Raw genomic sequence first — 18,133 nt, forward strand, 5'->3', positions numbered from 1 at the left:
TCCTTCATATACATAGTAATTTTAAATATCTCACTAAAATAAAACAGAATATGATATATGTCTCGTATAATAGTTGTAATTTGTTTTAAATTATCATTATATTAGCATAATATGAAATATTTGATTAAATGTTTTAAATTCATACATTTGCATACAAACCAACACAAACTAGCATGCCAATATTAAATTTGGAGGATGAAAGAAATATCATGGTCCTCACTAAGAAGAAAATTATAGTATCTTGTCCTTACGCTTGAGAGTGACCAAAACAAAAATTAAAAATGTAAGATAAGAGATTTTTAATAAAGTTTTGAAACATCAATGACAGCATACCTTTCTTGCTTTATTTGGTGATCCCAGGGACTTAATTCATAGAGAAGCTTTTATTTTCAAGAACAAAATTATAAAGCATTTATAAAAGAGACTCAAGCATAATTGTACCATTGCCTCATGAAATCCTTAAAGAATTCAGATTTTTCTAGTTATATTCCAGTAATATTCTTTTATTTTTGAGAGAGAGAAAGAGAGAGGGAGTATGAGCGACAGAGGGGCAGAGAGAGAGAGAGGAGACAGAGAATCCCAAGCAGGCTCTGCATTGTCAGCACAGAACCTTATGTGGGGCTCGAATTCACGAACCATGAGATCATGACCTGAGCCAAAATCAAGAATCAGATTCTTAACCAACTGAGCCACCCAGGTACCCCCAATTATATATGTTTTTAAGTATGTATAGGGATGGAACTTGATTTGTAATGCAATTTGTGATCTGAAAATTACTGTAGTGGACATTTTGAACTGAAAAGTTATAGCTTATACAGTAAAAACTCATTCCAATGTGGGTCTTTGCTCACCCAGTCATCAACAAATAAAATTGAAAAAAATAATTTTCTATTTAGTTGAATTAGTATTTACCATTTTATTTTAAGGAATACATTTGTGAACGTTTTCTACAAAATAATGTAATGAGAAAATTTTACATGAATTTTAAAGTAGAGATTATGTCTATCTAAAATCAGTTTGGTTTTTAAAAGTATTGTTTTAGTTTTTTTTTTTTTTTTTTTTAATTCTTTGTAGATGATGAATTTAGAAAAGCCCTTAGAGGGTCAAGCTGGAGATGGGTAAAGTGCATGCAAATGGAAGTTAGGCAGTTTTGCCAAAAAGTTTTAAAAATTTCATTTGTCTACTTTTAAAAATGAAATTAACAGTGGTATTGATGGTAAACGATCTTCTAATCTTACTGTTTCTGAGGAGGAGACATGATTGTGTTTAGGGTGAGGGGTGGAAATGTTTCTCGTGTTGCCTGTGATGATCTGACTCAGCATCAGCTGAAAACACCCGTGTATTATTTTAACATTTTCCTTTCCTCTATTAAATAATGTGTCACTCTGGGCTGTGACTCAAGCTGGTGACTCAGTTTTGTTCAAGACTCTGCCTGGGAACCTTCAGCAATGACTGAAAATGTCAGGAAGTCTTCCCTTTAGAAGAGCCCTGGTTTCGATAACTTAAGTGTATAGACAACTGATCCACAACTTTTAGGGAGTTTACTTTAAATAAAGGAAATGGCTAGGCCTTTTACCTTTCATATTTTTTAACCACAGCAAAATATTTTATTGTTTCATCTGCTCTATATTCTACTGTACTTATATCATTATTGTATTTCTTTTGCTATTTTGTTTTTCAAATACAGAATACTAATCTTAGGAATTCTCTGAATTCCAGACAAGAGAGATGGACAGTCCTTTTGCTTCCAATTAGTTCTGTACAATCCCTTTTAATGCTATAGAATAGATCTCCATTTTTTGTCCCTGATGGCACCTTTGCCCTAAAAGGCAGTCTTGTGGAGAAAGTAGATAGCATGGAGCTTAAATCACTGCTCCTGGCAGGTGCTTGGGACTGCTGGCTGAGGATTCCTCCCCACGGGAGCAGTAAGCACCAACTCACAGAGAGCTCAGCGTAAGGACTAGAGTAGTGTTGCTTTCTAGTTTCTAAGATCATTCAGTCCTTAATGCACGAATCCATGAATTAAAGATAGCTTTCTGACAGTTGACCAAGTCTCCCATTCAGCCCATAGTATGAGGCGAAAAGGAAAGTGGAACTTATCATAATTCCTTTACTAGTTGTATCAGCTAGCACTTCCAGAACAAATCTAAATCACTGTCAATGGTGTGAACTTCTGATAGCCTTCTAGTCCAAGTCCGGAGGGGTGCAAACATGAGCCACCTTTAGAAACATGTCATTAACTAGCTTGTCTCTGCCTCCTGTAGTAATCTCCTAAGTACTTGAAGCTGAAAAGGAAGATGTACCTCTTTGCATATGTCTTGAGAAAGTACAGTGAGTCTGTCCCTGAGTCCGTTTACACAATTTTGTGGTAAAGAAGTCTTACAATAGAAGTTAAATTCTCGGTTGATTTTTGTTTCCTCTTTAAAAACAGGCCAAGTAGAAAGGAGGGTGGAGTTGGGGGGGGGGGGTGTGCAGTTCGAAGAGAGGTATACATCAACGTTTTCCCAGGAAATTATGAGAGGTATTTCTCTTTGAAAATAAAGATATCCTGATATTTAACTGCTGGTATCTGGATAACTGGAGCTCAGAGTACACGGTGGCATGGGAGAGGTTGGCGACCTGGGAAGGAGGGGTGGTATGGTCCTAGAGGGGCTGAAAGTGGATGATTTGGCAGAAGTCAGGGAGCCGAACACCTGGAGAGGATATTAGAAGAAACCTCCTCCACACCGCCACCGTGAGTGCAGATTTTAAAAATGTGTAGAGTTTTAGAGTTTTATTTTAGAGTTTATTAATTTTTTTCTGCCTATTAAACTTCATTCCACAGAATACATCTCAATTAAGGATTCTTACAAGCAGGAATATTGGTTACCTAGTATAATTTCTTTTTCTAAACTTTACTTCATCGTTGGTTCTCTTGAACAATATGGCCAAATGTACTATGGACATATCTCTCATCACGAACAGGATGTTGTTTTTGCATTGACCAGCTTTCTCATAAAATTAGACCAACATTAGGGGTCTAAACATTATGTCCTATTTGCTTTATTTGGAACACCACCTAATAACATTTTTCTCAATTAAATTTTCTGATCAGTCTGTTTCTTTGATCAATCAGCAGAGTTAAACTCCCGACAAGCATTACCAGGTCCTCTGTGAATTCATACTATTTTCTTCCTCATTGACTCTGATCTGTAAGTTTTATCAAGCACTTTGGGTTGATTCTCACCCTCAGTTAATTTCTCTCTTACCAGTAAGGAAATCTAATCATGGGATGTTCAATTATTCATCTACTCCTTCATGCATTCAAAAATATTAATTTATCACATACTATGTCTCAACCATAAGGTTCTTTTTAAGAACTTTAGGCCGTAACTTTAAGGCCTGTAAAATGCTAAGATATACATTTCTTTAGTAGTGATATTGTGCAGCCCAAATACTCCAGTAACTTCTTAGTCTTGACTGAATTCACCAGTACATGCCCATACTATCCATATAAACATACAACACTGGTCTGCCAAAACTACATCCATCTGAACTCAACAGATACTGGAATCCATTTAGCTTCAGATACCAGGGACAGCACAGTTTCATAAGGAAACCAGAGCCTCGATTAATGCTGCTAAGTGTTCTCTCTGGACATCCGTTATTTAAAATGAAAATTCACACACTAATCTAAATTAAATTCAGCCTATTGTGCAGGCAAGCCACATAGAGGAGTGAGGAGACCTAAGAAAACACAGTAAGTGGTAGAAAATTTGAAAATGCATGGCCCAGTCTTAAGGGTACAGTAGCCACTGAAATCGTCAGTGTTGCTTTGTGTAATTATGGGTCAGGATGGCCAGACCCCAATTTTTCAAAACCTGAAATTCAATATAACATTTCCTAAATTTTAATAATGCAGATGTAACTCAACATTTCTGCAAATCAAATAAAGTAAGCATACTTCAGGTGATTAGATTTTTAAAAAAAAATTCCAGTTGAATAACTAAAATAAAGATCGATCAACAAGCTAATTAGCTTTACTATCAAACTACATAAAATAGAAAAATTCAGGTCAATATTTTAATCTAATTTTTGGTAAGTAGAAAAAAATAATGAAAAGAAACTAGAGACAAATTTCTTGTCTGCATGCAATTAAAAAAAAAAAAACGACTTCTGCCAAACATAAGTTATAAAAATAACTGAACCCTAATGATTAAAGCAGAAAGAATACTTCTTAGTGATGACTGACTCATATACCACTAGTGGGAATGTCAATTTCTTCTACCTTCTAAGAAGCAATTTGACAATACAGGTAAATCAAATAGTAATTAAAATAAATATAGCCTTTGATCTAGTAAATCATTTTTAAGGATTTATCCTAAGAAGTTCATTTAATATAGTTTTATATATCATTATAATTCAGTAACAGGAGTGGTTATTCTAGAATAAGTATTATATCTAGTATAATGTATATCACAAAATTTATTACATTAAATATTCAAAAGAAGTTAAATGTTCAGTATTAACTAAAATCTAAGTTATCTTAACCAATTCAACAAAAATAGTTCTATGCTCTTTGTAACATAGTTTTAATTAATTTTAAGATATTGAATAAGGCAAATGCATATTGTTAGTCTAGACTTTTTAAATGCTGAAACAAAATCACCCATAATCCATCACTACTTCAGAACTGCTAAAATTTTAGAAAATACCTTTTGAGAATATATCTTTGATGTATATGAACGGAGGAAACGAACATGTATGAATTATATTTCTTCCTTCCCCTTTCATGTCTCTCTTCATTTGTGCTCCCATTGACCATTAAACAATATATTATAGATATATTTATGGTATATTACACATGTAGATGTAATTTTAAATGTTTTTTATAACATTCTCTCCTATGATGTATGACAAATTTAACAAAATAATCCAATCTTTTATTGACTGGGCTTTGGGTTGTATTCATTTTTTGTTGTTATTACTGATTATCTTGCTATCAGAGATGATGCTGTAACAGTTTGGTGAGCATGTCTTTATAAACTGCAACAATCATTTCTGTAGAAAAGATTCTGAGGTGAGAGGAGGAGGGGGGAAGCATATAGATGTTAAATTCTAATAGATACTCCTTATGTTTTCCAGAAAGTTTGTACCAAGTTAATCCTTCACCCGCAGAGTAGGAGAGTACCCATTTTCCCCAATAATACTAGATATTAGCAGGTTTTTTGAATTATGCAGATATGATAGTCCAAAAACTCTCATTATTTTAATTTGTGGTACTCTGACTAGCAGTGAGGTTACACATCTTCATTTGTTTTTTACCTATTACTTTCATCTTATATGAATTACTTATTTATATTTTATGCTCACTTCTTACGGTGAGATTTTGTTTTTATATATAATTTCATAGTCTTAATATAAAGGAGATACAGTGTTTTCTTAAATATTTCTCAACCTTCCCTGAGTTTTTTTTTTTAACTCTGTTGAGCAGAAGTTTTAAATATTTTATGTGGTTTATCAACCTTCTCATTTATGCTTAAAATTATGCCATTGTGGGTTTATAATTTCACTGATTACTACATGAACACGTTCAGACTATCAGATTTTACTCCTGATCCTTGTGTGTATATTTTATATAATGATCTATTCATATGTATATAAATATAGATGATAAATATGTATATACTAGAAATAATATATACGCTATTTTTGGCACATCTCCAATTAAGAAATCATTTAAAAGTTTCTATTATTTTTGTATTTAGAGAAAGTACTGAAAAATTCTTCTGTTTTAAAGTAAATTGACATTTGTTTAGACTTTCTCATTTAATCACATGCCCATGCATCTTTCTAACCCTAACAACCTTCTGAAAGTCTCTTACCTCCCATAGGGTATTGACAATGCCTATTTATCTGAAAAAACACTCTATTTCTTTGCTATACTCTTCAGCTGTGCATTTCAGCACTTGATATTTACTTCATTCATGAAATAAGAAAGGAATAAAGGACAAGAATACTATGTGTTGTTATTTTCCATCATTTTTTTTCTTCTTAGTTACACTGATGGGTGAGTGCCAGGAGTAGTAGATTCAGATTTTGTAGGACCTGAGGCTTGTATAATATAGCTGGCTCTCTCTATGAAAAATTATACAAAGCTATAAATAAAAAAAAAAAATAGAAACAGAAATGAATATTCACTTAGTGTGACCTTATTTTTAATTCTGAAATTACTCCAATTATTTTTAAATCTGAAAAAGTTAAGTTATATCTCAAAGTTCAAAATATCACAGAATGAAACATTTTAATTTATTAACAGCTTGGCACGTATTTATAATCTGTCACTTTTTTTGGATAGATACTTTTTGATCACTTCTTTATTTCAAAACAATTTTTAAATATGAATTCCTCTAGAGAATAATTTGATCTTTTCATTAGCATGATTCATTTTAAAAATTTAAATCAATAATTTAAGTTTATATGGCATGACTCCTGATGAACAAAGTCAGAAACTTATAGAATTGGTATTAAAGGTTATAAAACTTTATCAACTTTCCTTAATAAACAACGTGTAAAATTTCAAGGAATATTCCACAGAGTGGATCTCTACCTGTGATGTTTCTCTTCCACCACCCATGTACATTTAATGCTGGTTACCTCCATACGGTGTAGCCTTACATCTCACTGTCAGAGCCATGGGTTATCAAGCTAGTAAATTGTGGCAATATTCATGGAGTCACTGCTACACGACAACAGCGAGTAGTCACTTACAATAGATAAGGTAACTACAAACCATACAAATGAATGCCAAAAAAATGTATCCTCAAGTCAACATTTTCATAATCATATCCCCCAAATTCCCATGGCCCCTCCAATGCCACTCCTCATGGAGGACGGTTGCTGACAAAGGGAGAATTGGACTAGAAAGAAACAATGGTTAAATATGTTACTTTTTCTAATTTTTTCAAAAGCCTATGACCACATGAACATGTTGCCAGTTCCATCCCAGGGCCTTGGAAGGAGTGGTGCAAACAGGAGCCCCTGCAACTTAAACTTCACTAACACCAAGGCAAACAAATCTGTCTCTAGTGAGGACTGGCATCAGCTTGTGAAATTGCACTCTGCTTCCTCAGAATAAATCAGTCAAGTGCTCAGTTATTTGTGGAGTAACCTGCATTTCCTGTTATCACTTCAGAAAGGAAAGGAGGAAGAAATGACAAACCAACACTACAAATTCTGGTTCACAGCGGGGCATCACATAAACTAACCAAACTGCTTAAAAGAGGTAAACAAATGCAAGTCTTCTTAAAACGAAATGGACATTTTATCCTTTTATTCATCAAAGTTCTGTTCCTAAAAGTTAAATGTTAACTTAATGTTACATGTTAATTACATTTAAATGTTTGATTAAATAGTACTCCCAGCAATTAGATGCATGTGATCATTAATAATGTATTACAGAAACATATTCATTAATACAGAAAATAATGATTCAGTGAACAAAAGGGCAATTTTCAAAATTATGTTCAATATGACACAACTTTGTAAAAATATATTTGTGAGGGTGTCTGGGTGGCTCAGTCAGTTAAGTGTCTCACTCCTGATTTCCGCTCAGGTCATGATCTCACAGTTCGTGAGTTTGAGCCCCATGTCAGGCTCTGCTCTGTTGGTGTGGAGCCTGCTTGGGATTCTCTGTCTGCCTCTGTCTCTGCCCTTCCCCTGCTTGTGCTCCCTTTCTCTCTCTCAAAAATAAAATTAATTAAAAATATATAGTTGTAGTAGTATAAGAAACACTTTGGAAACTTTTCATTAAAGGGTAAGCAATGGTTCTCTCCAAGGCATATCATTATGGATATTTTTAAATTTAATTTCAAAATTTAATTTTAAAACACACCCTTAGGGGGCGCCTGGGTGGCTCAGTCAGTTAAGTGTCCGACTTCAGCTCAGGTCATGATCTCATGGTCTGTGAGTTTGAGCCCCACGTTGGGCTCTGTGCTGACCACTCAGAGCCTGTAGCCTGCTTCTGATTCTGTGTCTCCCTCTTTCTCTGCCTCTCCTCTGCTCATGCTCTCTCTTTGTCTCAAAAATAAATAAAAAACATTAAAAAAATTTAAAAAAAACACGCCCTTAAAATTTTAATTAAACATTTTAAACATTACAGGGGAACCTGGCTGGCTCAGTTGGAAAAGCGTGAGACTCTTGATCTTGGGGTTGTAAATTTGAGCCAGACAATGGGTGTAGAGATTACTAAAATAAATAAATAAACTTAAAAAAATTAAACACTATATATACATTGCTTCTTGAAATATGTTGTAAAAATTATAAAATGGTTTTTATTTGAAAAGCAATGTGAGCCACACAGTAATATGGAGGTTTCATATCAGAGAAATCCATTTTGGTTCATATAAACTTCCTATTATCCAGAGCTCATTTTTATACCATTTATTTGACTCCAGCATCAGTCATTCAGCATTTCTCTTTGTTGTGATAAGCTCATAGGTTTTCTACTTTTTTTGAGCTAAATCTTGATGAAGCAGATGATAATCTGAGGCTTGCCTACTATATGGTGAAAATCTCTCTGCATTTATAATAAAGGTCTCATCTCTACTTAATGTGTCCAGAGTGAATAAATGAAATTCTTTTAAACACATAAGAGCATATTTAACAATTTATATGAATTATTTACATGATTATACATAATATGTGATAACATACTAATTATTTATATGAATTACTCTTATTTATTAAAAAATTTTTTAATGTATTTATTTTTGAGAGACAGCATGTGAGCAGGGGAGGGGCAGAGAGAGGGAGACACAGAATCTGAAGCAGGCTCCAGGCTCCGAGCTGTCAGCACAGATCCCAATGCAGGGCTTGAACTTATGAACTGTGAGATCATGACCTGAGCCAAAGTCAGATGCTTAACATACTGAGATACTCAGGTGCCTCATTCACTCACTTTATTATTATTTTTTTATTTTTTGTAATGCTTATTTATTCTTCAGGGAGAGAGAGACAGAGTGTGACTGGGGGTGGGGCAGAGAGAGAGGGAGACACAGAATCTGAAGGAGGCCTCAGGCTCTGAGCTGTCAGCACAGAGTCCCATGCGGGGCTTGAACTCACGAACTGTGAGATCATGACCTGAGCCGAAGTCGGATGCTTAACCAACTGAGCCAACCAGGCACCCTGACATTCATTCACTTTAATACAAAGAAGGTTCTAAGGCTTCCAGTAAAACTTGTTTCTTTCAAAGATAAGGAAAAGCAATATGCTTTGAAATTAAAAGACAAGTGAATAAAATATTTCAAATAGAATTGGGTTAGTATAATTCTCTGATTATATATTTTATATTGTATGTTTTGGGTGATTGCCTGGAAACATGATGTTACTAATCTTTGAGATACAGTAGCCAGTGTGGCCTGCAGAGTTTTGCAGTTCAATATATCTTATCTTTAATGTGGATTTCTGGCCTCTTAGGGCTATCAGCCATCCTTTGAAAAGACCCTCTTTTGCTGCTTCCCTTTGTCATTAAACTCTTGTTTCTAATCTATCAGCACATTTTTTACTGAGTTCCTATTTCGTTAAAGGCAAAGACATAACAGGATTCCAACCTGCTCTTTAAAAGCTCAGAGTCAGTGAAGGTGAAGGTTTTATAATATTTGAATATAATTAGGAAAATCTACAAATACATAGTTCAACAATAAATATTAAGGGTTTTGTTATTTTGTTGCTTATTTAGATGTTTTTGTCAAGAGTAAAATGTAACTATTTTAGCGTCCATGGATGAGAAAGAAGACAGGGCAGTAACATACTCTGTATATCTCTGGTATGGTTGGAGGTGTACACTCTACATAGAAAGAAGCAAGAAAACACCAAATTCTGGAAGAATCAGAAGTCAATCTGTTGCTGAAAATGTTTGGTAAAGACTGAAGTATCAAAGCTTCAATTATTTATTTTTGAACATAGATCACTTAGCAGTGATGTCTTTAACTTGCGAATAGCCAAAAACTCAACTCAAAAGGAAATTTCTCAACTATGCGATTAAAATCCAGGGATCACTTACAACCCAGGCATGGCTGGATTCAGCAGATCAAGTATTGTTACAAGCACTCATTTTCCCCAACTTTTGGTTTTGGCTGCTTCCGTGTTGGCTCCAGCCAGTCAATCATGTCCCACATGGTGGGAAGATGACCACAGAGGTTTCAGCCTTGCATTATCATGGCTTGTAGAACAAGCAAACAACATCTCTTCTTCCATCAATTTAAACAAAACTCTAATCCTTAAGGTCAACATCCCAAATCAAGGAGCATATCCATCTCTAAACCAATTTCTGTTAAAGGGAAAATGATCTGCGTGGTGTGGCTAAGGCCTGGACCACAAACACACCCCTGAAATAGGAAACAGAACCAGCTCCACCAAGGACAAGGACTGAAAAGGGGCAGCCACTCCCCAAAAGGAAAATCAAGTAAGGTGAACTGGGTTTTTGATAATCTAAAAAACAGTATGCTTCCACTTCATAGGGCAAGATGAAATATTGGTGAATTGTGGGGCTTTATCTTGAATACTTTTACAAGTCACAGAGTTGTATGTTTTGTCTGAATGTATGGACAGATGTTAACAAATTGTTTACCAAAAAGTATTTAGATGTTATTTAAAGAAGAAAATTTCTGTGTTAGGAAGAGTGTTGAGAAATAACCACAAATGTAAAATGATAAAAAATATGTCGGGAAGTTAACAGTAAATATCAAAACTTTAAAAACTGCTGCATCATTTCAATTAATAAATTCATATCTTCAAATTTATCTTAACAGAAAAAATAGGTCAAGCACAGATAGATATATACATGTTTACCATACATTGTTAATAATACCAAGAATGGGAAATCATTAAATGATGAACAATAAAGAATAAGTCAAATAAATTTTCTTATATGTGTATAGGCAAATACTTTGGAGGTATAATTATAATTTGTGTTTGTTAATAAGAAATATTGCACAAAACAGATCAGGTTAAAAAACAGCATATGTAGTATAAGTCCAGCTACATATATATATGCTTACAGAAATTTTGGAAGTATATATACTAAGAGGTTAAAAACATGGTTATGCCTACATTATGGGGTTGACGCAATTTTTCCTTTTGCTTGGCTCTGTTTGCTATTTTATAAGCTAAAAAAATTCATTTAAAAATAAATAACGATAGGAAGAGGGACTGGAAAATCTCTTCACTTTTGATTTACAAAGTAAAATATAATTTTAATGAGAAAAAATTGTGTAGAACAGTTTGAATACTTTAGCTTTATTTTAAATATATGAGAAATATGGTATTTCAATCTCAAAAAGAAAAATGATTTGACTTACATGTGTGTGGCTGTGTGTGTACATGTTTACACATATATGTGGGCAACCCCCAATTTTTATATTCAGATTTTATGTTATATTGCTAGTTTTGAACATATGTTAGGTTTTTTTCCCCCAATGACCAAATCACTGAATTACAGGAAATGTATAAAAAGGAGCACTACTGTTATGCTTCAGAAACTTAATTGTATACATGAACTAAAAGACCTTGAGATTGCCAAATAGGAAATTAGAAGCATCAAAAGACCTTCAGTCACACATCACTTATTTTGAAATCTAACCCTTAACATCATTCTAAGAAGGCTTCAAATGGTTTATTGCAAGGTAATGCCAATGTCTTGCAGAGTAAAACCTGTTTCCAAACATTTATAGTAACTTACATAAAAAGTAAATACATCTAAATTCAGATAAGTCATTTTTTTTAAGTTTTTATGTATTTATTTAGAGAGAGAAAGTGCAAGTGGAGGAGGGGCAGAGGAAGAGGGAGAGCGAGAATCCCCAGCAGGTTCTGTACTGTCAGCACAGAGCCCTATGTGGGCCTTGACCCAATGAACCAAGCAGATAGCTCATGGTTTGAAAGGAAAATATAACTTAAAGAGGATTCCAAGAGAATCAGAGAATTTCAAATCTGGATTAAGTCTTAGAGAACATCCAGTTTAAACTTTGTACTTTATTTTTTTAATGTAATTAAATCTATATTTAAGTTTTTATTGAATTTTGGTTAGTGAACATGCAACGTAATATTGGTTTCTAGTATAGAATTCATGATGTCATCAACACTTCCATACATCACCTGTGCTCATCACAAGTGCCCTCTTTAATCCCCATCACCTATTTCACCCATGCCCCCACTCCTCCTGGTACCCCTCTGGTAACCATCAGTTGGTTTTCTATAGTTAGAGTCAGTTTCCTGGTTTGCCTCTCTCTTTTTTTTCCCCCTTTGGTCATTTGTTTTGTTTCTTAAATTCCATATATGAATGAAATAATATGGCATTTGTATTTCTCTGGCTGCCTTATTTTGCTTAGCTTTATAAATATGAAAAAACTGGATATCATGATGCAAAATGACTCACCCAAAGTCCTACAACTCAGTGAGGAAAACATTCAAGACAAGGCCACCTGACTCAACACTCCTTTGGTTTTGCTGTTATGCTACACTGCTAAAGCAACCAAAAATGAAACCTCTACTCATTGGATTTTCCTCAATGTAAGTCCGGAAAAACAATGACTTGACTTGTGGTGTCAAGGAAAAGGTATGGACTTTGAGTCAAACAAGCTGATCTTTCTCACAACTTAACTAAATCTAATCTTGGACATGTTAGTTGAGCTCTCTGAGCTTCACTTTCTCTATCTGTTAAATGGGATGCATAATATATATATAAAAGTGTTTGTGAGGCTTGTAAGTTTTGGAAGTATTATGTATGAAAAGCCTAGTATATAGTGGGCTTTGGTCAGACTGTCCTATTGATTCTCTTCTAATCTTATGCCATATTGCTCTGGATTAAAACTAATCAACGTTTTATATTCTTAGGAATACTGAAGAGATAGTTGTCTTTGGCATTCTAACTTAAATATCTTTTATGAAATTTTGTTCAGGACACGAGATGCTGATTCGTAACTCACCACTTACTATGTCTAGTCATTACCTTTATTTTATTTAAGAGAAACTGAGTTTTTTATACAATGGGTAGGGAACGTTTATTGGGCAATATAATAAATTATATGACAAAGAAATCTGTCATGTTTTTTTCTGAATTTCCAGGGTGTATAGGTGAACTTTTTAATTCTAGAAGGTGTGCTTATGTGAGCATTTCTTTCATAATGTTTCATATCATTTAAAGAAGCCTCACATCTTATTTTTAATTAATTCCAGATGGTTTGCCTAAAATGTATATTTCATTGTCATTTAAAAAGACAAATAATAACCTTCAGAGAGGACTTTTAAAATTAATTAATATATCATATTACCTACTGATAAACTGTTCTTTGAGATGAAGCTATTTTAAGATAGCCTCCTGAGCAGTAAAAGTTTAACATGTAACTGTGATAGTATTTCTCAGGCTCTAACCATCACCACAGGGGTATATATAGATATATAGAGAATAAGGAAATAGGCGAAAACCTCAGAAGAATCTTAAAAGTATGTCACCCAAAGCAAAGGGAATATCCAGGAGTCTAGGTAATAATACTAAGCTTCCATCATCAGGGTTTGTAAAAACCATCCTAATAACCACTGGCATCAAGACTATCCGTTCTACAAGGAAAAGGAAGTACTTGATAGGATGGAGAGAGCTGTGGACTCCATGGTACCTGCATCAGTCTAGGAGGTGCTTAGATGGGAAAAGGTGAAAAGAACTTGCCAGAAAACAGATTTCATCACTATCAAAGGAAGAACATTTGAATATTCAGAGCTGTCCAAAGATGTCTAGGAGATGGTGAGTTCCGTGTCACACAGCTCTATATGGAAAGATACATTTACATATGTTCCATGGCTTCTCTAGAAGCATGAAAAAATCCCCTTCCTTAAATTATACCAAGGCAAATATAATTTTTGAATATCATACATAGATAAGGTTGAAATATGTTTTTAAGTTTATTTATTTTGACAGAGAGAGAGATGGAGAAAGAGAGCATGAGCACACTCAGGTGAGGAGCAGAGAGAGAGAGGGAGACAGAGAATCCTAAGCAGGCTCCACTTCCAGCAAAGAGCCTGACATGTAGTTCAATCTCACAACTGTGAAATCATGACCTGAGCCGAAACCAAGAGTCAGAGGCTTAACTGACTGAGCCATCCAGGCCCCCCGAAATATTTTTTATTATGAGATTAAAAGTAATTTCTAACATTTGGGGTGGCTCAGTGGGTTAAGCATCTGACTTCAGCTCAGCTCACGATCTCACAGTTTGTGAGTTTGAGCCCTGCATGGGGCTCTGTGCTGACAGCTCAGAGCCTGGAACTGCTTCAGATTCTGTGTCTCTATCTGCCCCTCCCCAACCTGTGTATGTGTGTTCTCTCTCTCTCTCTCTCTCTCCCTCCTTCAAAAATAAAAACATTTAAAATAAAAAAACACATAAAAATAAAAGTAATTTCTAACATTAAAATAAAATGCTGTTAAACTTGAATTTTAAAAAGAAATTATTAATTTAGAATTTGAAAGTAATTAGCTTCATGTTTACCGGTGCAATGATCTTTAAATTATGATCCTTGTAGACATTTATCTAGATATTGTGTTAAAATTAATATTTATGTCCTAAAATTGAATTAATTACAGTTATTATAGGTTTTTAATTAATTTCTTAGGTCATTCTTCTGCAGTGTCAATGCCAATATTAAATTAAATACAAGTCTTTATGTAATGTATGTGTCTGGGTTGGACACATACAGGCGTGCATATACATTTTGCAGTTGGGTTATTGAATAAATATGAAAAATTGTCCATAGATATGGCTGGATTTAGAGAAGGGATATATAAAAAAAAAAATCAGATTGCCATGCATGCTAATTTAATTAATTGTATTCTTTCTAGGGAAAGCTTATCTGTCCATAAAAATAGTTTAAAATAGTAATAAGAATAAATACAGTAACAAATAGGTATTACATATGTGCCCTTTGTTAAAATCTTTGCATAGTTTACTTATAAGAGATCTCTCTCATCATTCCTGTTCAATATAGCACTGGGAGCTATTGCCAGAGCAATCAGGCAAGAAAAAGAAATGGAAGGCATCCAAAACACAAAGGAAGAAGTAAAATTGCTTTTCCTTGTAAATGACATAATCTTTCAACTAAAAAATCCTAAAGAGTCCACATTATCACAATAAACAAATTCAGTAATGTTGCAAGTTATAAAGTCAACATACAGAAATCACTTTTGTTTCTGTACACCAACAAAATAATTGAATAAGAAATAAAGAAAACAGTCCCATTTACAGTAGCTTCACAATGATAAAACACTTAAGAATAAATTTAACCAGGGAGGTAAAAAATCTCTGCACTGAAAACTATAAAACACTGATGAAAGAAATCTTAGGAAAACACAAACAGAAAGAAATTCTATGTTCATGGGTTGGAATAATATTACTAAAGTGGCCATGATACAAAGTCATGTATAGATTCAACATAATCCCTATCAAAATTCCAATTACATTGTTCACAGAAATAGATAAAACAACACTAAAATTCACTGGAGAAGACCCTAAACAGCTTAAGAAATTTTGAGGAAGAAGAACAAAGCTAGAGACATCACACGCCTGGATTTCAAATGTATTACAAAGTTATAGTAACCTAGTGTGTTAGTGACATAAAATCTTAGAGGAAAAGCTTTTAACATTTCACCATGGAATGTAATGTTAGCTGTGGATATGATGTGTGGGCTTTGTCATGTTGAGACATGTTTCTTATTTAACCAAATTGTTGAGAGTTTTTATCATAAAATGATGTAGTTTTATCAAAAGATTTCCTGCATTCAATGAGAAAATCATATGATTTTATCGTTCACTCTATTAATGTGGTGGATCACTTCTGCTGATTTTCATGTATTGAACCAACCTTACAAACCAGGAATAAATCCCACTTGATCATGGTGTATGATTCTTTTAATATGCTGTTGAATTTGCTTTTAAATATTTGCTGGAATTTGATATTCATCTTTATATTCATCTTTATTCTTCATTTCTGGAGGACATTTTTGCAATATACAGTAAGAGGAAATTTTTATTTTCAGTATTTGAATATACCATCCCATTCTTTCCTGACTTGTATGGCTCTGCTGAGAAATCCTGACAAATGGGGGTTCTCCTGTATTTTTTTTTTGGCTTTAACAGTTTTATTAGAGAGTGACTTGAAAAAAATCTTTTTGAGTTGAATTTAGGAACTATGAGCTTCATGAATTTGGATGCCCAAATCTCTACCCAGATTCGAAAAATATTCAGCCATTATTTCTTTAAATAAATGTTCTTCCCTGTTCTCCCTCCATTCAAATTTTGAGACTCCAATAATTTACAGATTCTTTTTATGTCACCCATGGCTCACGTAAGGCTTTCTTCCCTATTTTTTTTCTTTGTGCTCCTATGAACTAGATAATTTCAAAAGTCTGTCTTCTAATGCACAAATTCTTTCTTCTGCTTGTTCTACCTTGTGATGCTCTCTATCGCATTTTTCGTTTCATTTACTGTATTCTTTAGCTCCAGAGTTTCTTTGTTTTTGTTTTTATGATTTCTCTCTTTGTCCGACTTCCTTTTTTATCCACATACTTTTTTCCCTAATTTCATTGAATTGTCTTTCTGTGTTTCCTTATAGTTCATTGACCTTCCTTAAAACAGCTATTTTGAATTCTTTATCAGGTAAATTCTAGATCTTGATATTTTATGGTTGATTACTGGAAAATTATTATGTGGGTCAAGTGAGCAGAACTTAGGGGTTGCTTGTGGTCTAGTTGTGGGGAGACACAGGCCTGGCATCCCCAGTGGCTTGTAGGTGGGTTTCCTAATGGAGTCTGTGAGAGCAGTTAGTGCGATCTGTGTTACTTTGTTACAGTCTGTTCCAAGTCCCAGCAGCTGTTCTTCCAGCTATGCAGGTCACAACTCAGTACTCTGGATGAGGCAAAAGAAAAATGGGTCTCCTTGGTATTATCCTTCACAGTTGGGGAAGCCTGGCGCTGACTCACACACTCACACTCTCCATCCCTACCCCCATGAGAAAAATCATGAGCTGAGAATGGTTGTCTCAGCACTGGCTTATGGTCTCTTGGAAAAGGGGTAATGTAAGTAAAGTCAAACTGTTACTCTTACCTTCTCCAACAAATCCAACCTCAGATTTTTTTGTTGTTCCAAGATGTGCTAGAACCTCTGTGCTGGACACCTGGAGTTCTACAAAAGACTCTCTTACCAGTGGGTAACTGTGTAAATCATTGTTCTTCAGGGGCTTTCAAACCATGGCTGTGAAGGACTAGAGATACTAGTCTCTAGGAAGGACTAGATGGGTCACTTCAGGGTCCACAGCCAGGACTAAGTTCTGTACACTTACTACCCAATGCATAGATGGGCAAGACTCCTTCTTGGTTTCTTAGTATATGGTGCTGTTGATGGAACCATAGTCAAAGGAGTCTGTAGTCTAGTCTTCAGGACTATGGAGCTATTGCTAGCTCTATAGTCAGAACCATGGTTGCAAGTCAACCCACACCTGGGTGTGGGTCTGTATTCTTTGGCTGCGTTTGGTGTTTCACAATCTCCTACCTGGATCTCCAAACTCCAACAAAGGTACTTTTGTCCATGGATGGATGCAAAATTGTTCTTGTTGAGGGGAGAACACGAGTGAGGAATGTCTTATTTGGCCATCTTGCTGGAGTCACTCACTCCTATTACTTTATGTTGACTTTTTCAAAAATATCATTTGCTAGGTATCAGTGATTTAATTGACACATAATCTTTGTCTATGAAAAATAAACCTTCCCATTTGAATTATGCACATTAAATCTGTAGTATATCTTGTTCTAAATGTGTATTCAAATCACGTGAACCTATGTCTTTTAATGTTTACAAAAGTTATTCTCACACCTGTAATTACTTGATTATTCCATGTTATAATAGAAAGTTTTAATATTTTCCAAAAAATACCATCTTCCTGGGGCGTGTCCCTTTGTAATATGACATTGTTGGTACACCAATTATGAAATGGAGTCTATTTCTCTAACCTCTTATACTGGGATGGACTTGATTCTTCTTTCTTTGGTCAATACAATGCTGTGTGAGTTCTGGAGCCCAGGCCATAAGAGGCTTTGGGGCTTATGCTGTCTCCATCT

This window comes from Panthera leo, chromosome A1 (genome assembly GCF_018350215.1).
Source record: "Panthera leo isolate Ple1 chromosome A1, P.leo_Ple1_pat1.1, whole genome shotgun sequence".
Taxonomy (NCBI): Eukaryota; Metazoa; Chordata; class Mammalia; order Carnivora; family Felidae; genus Panthera; species Panthera leo.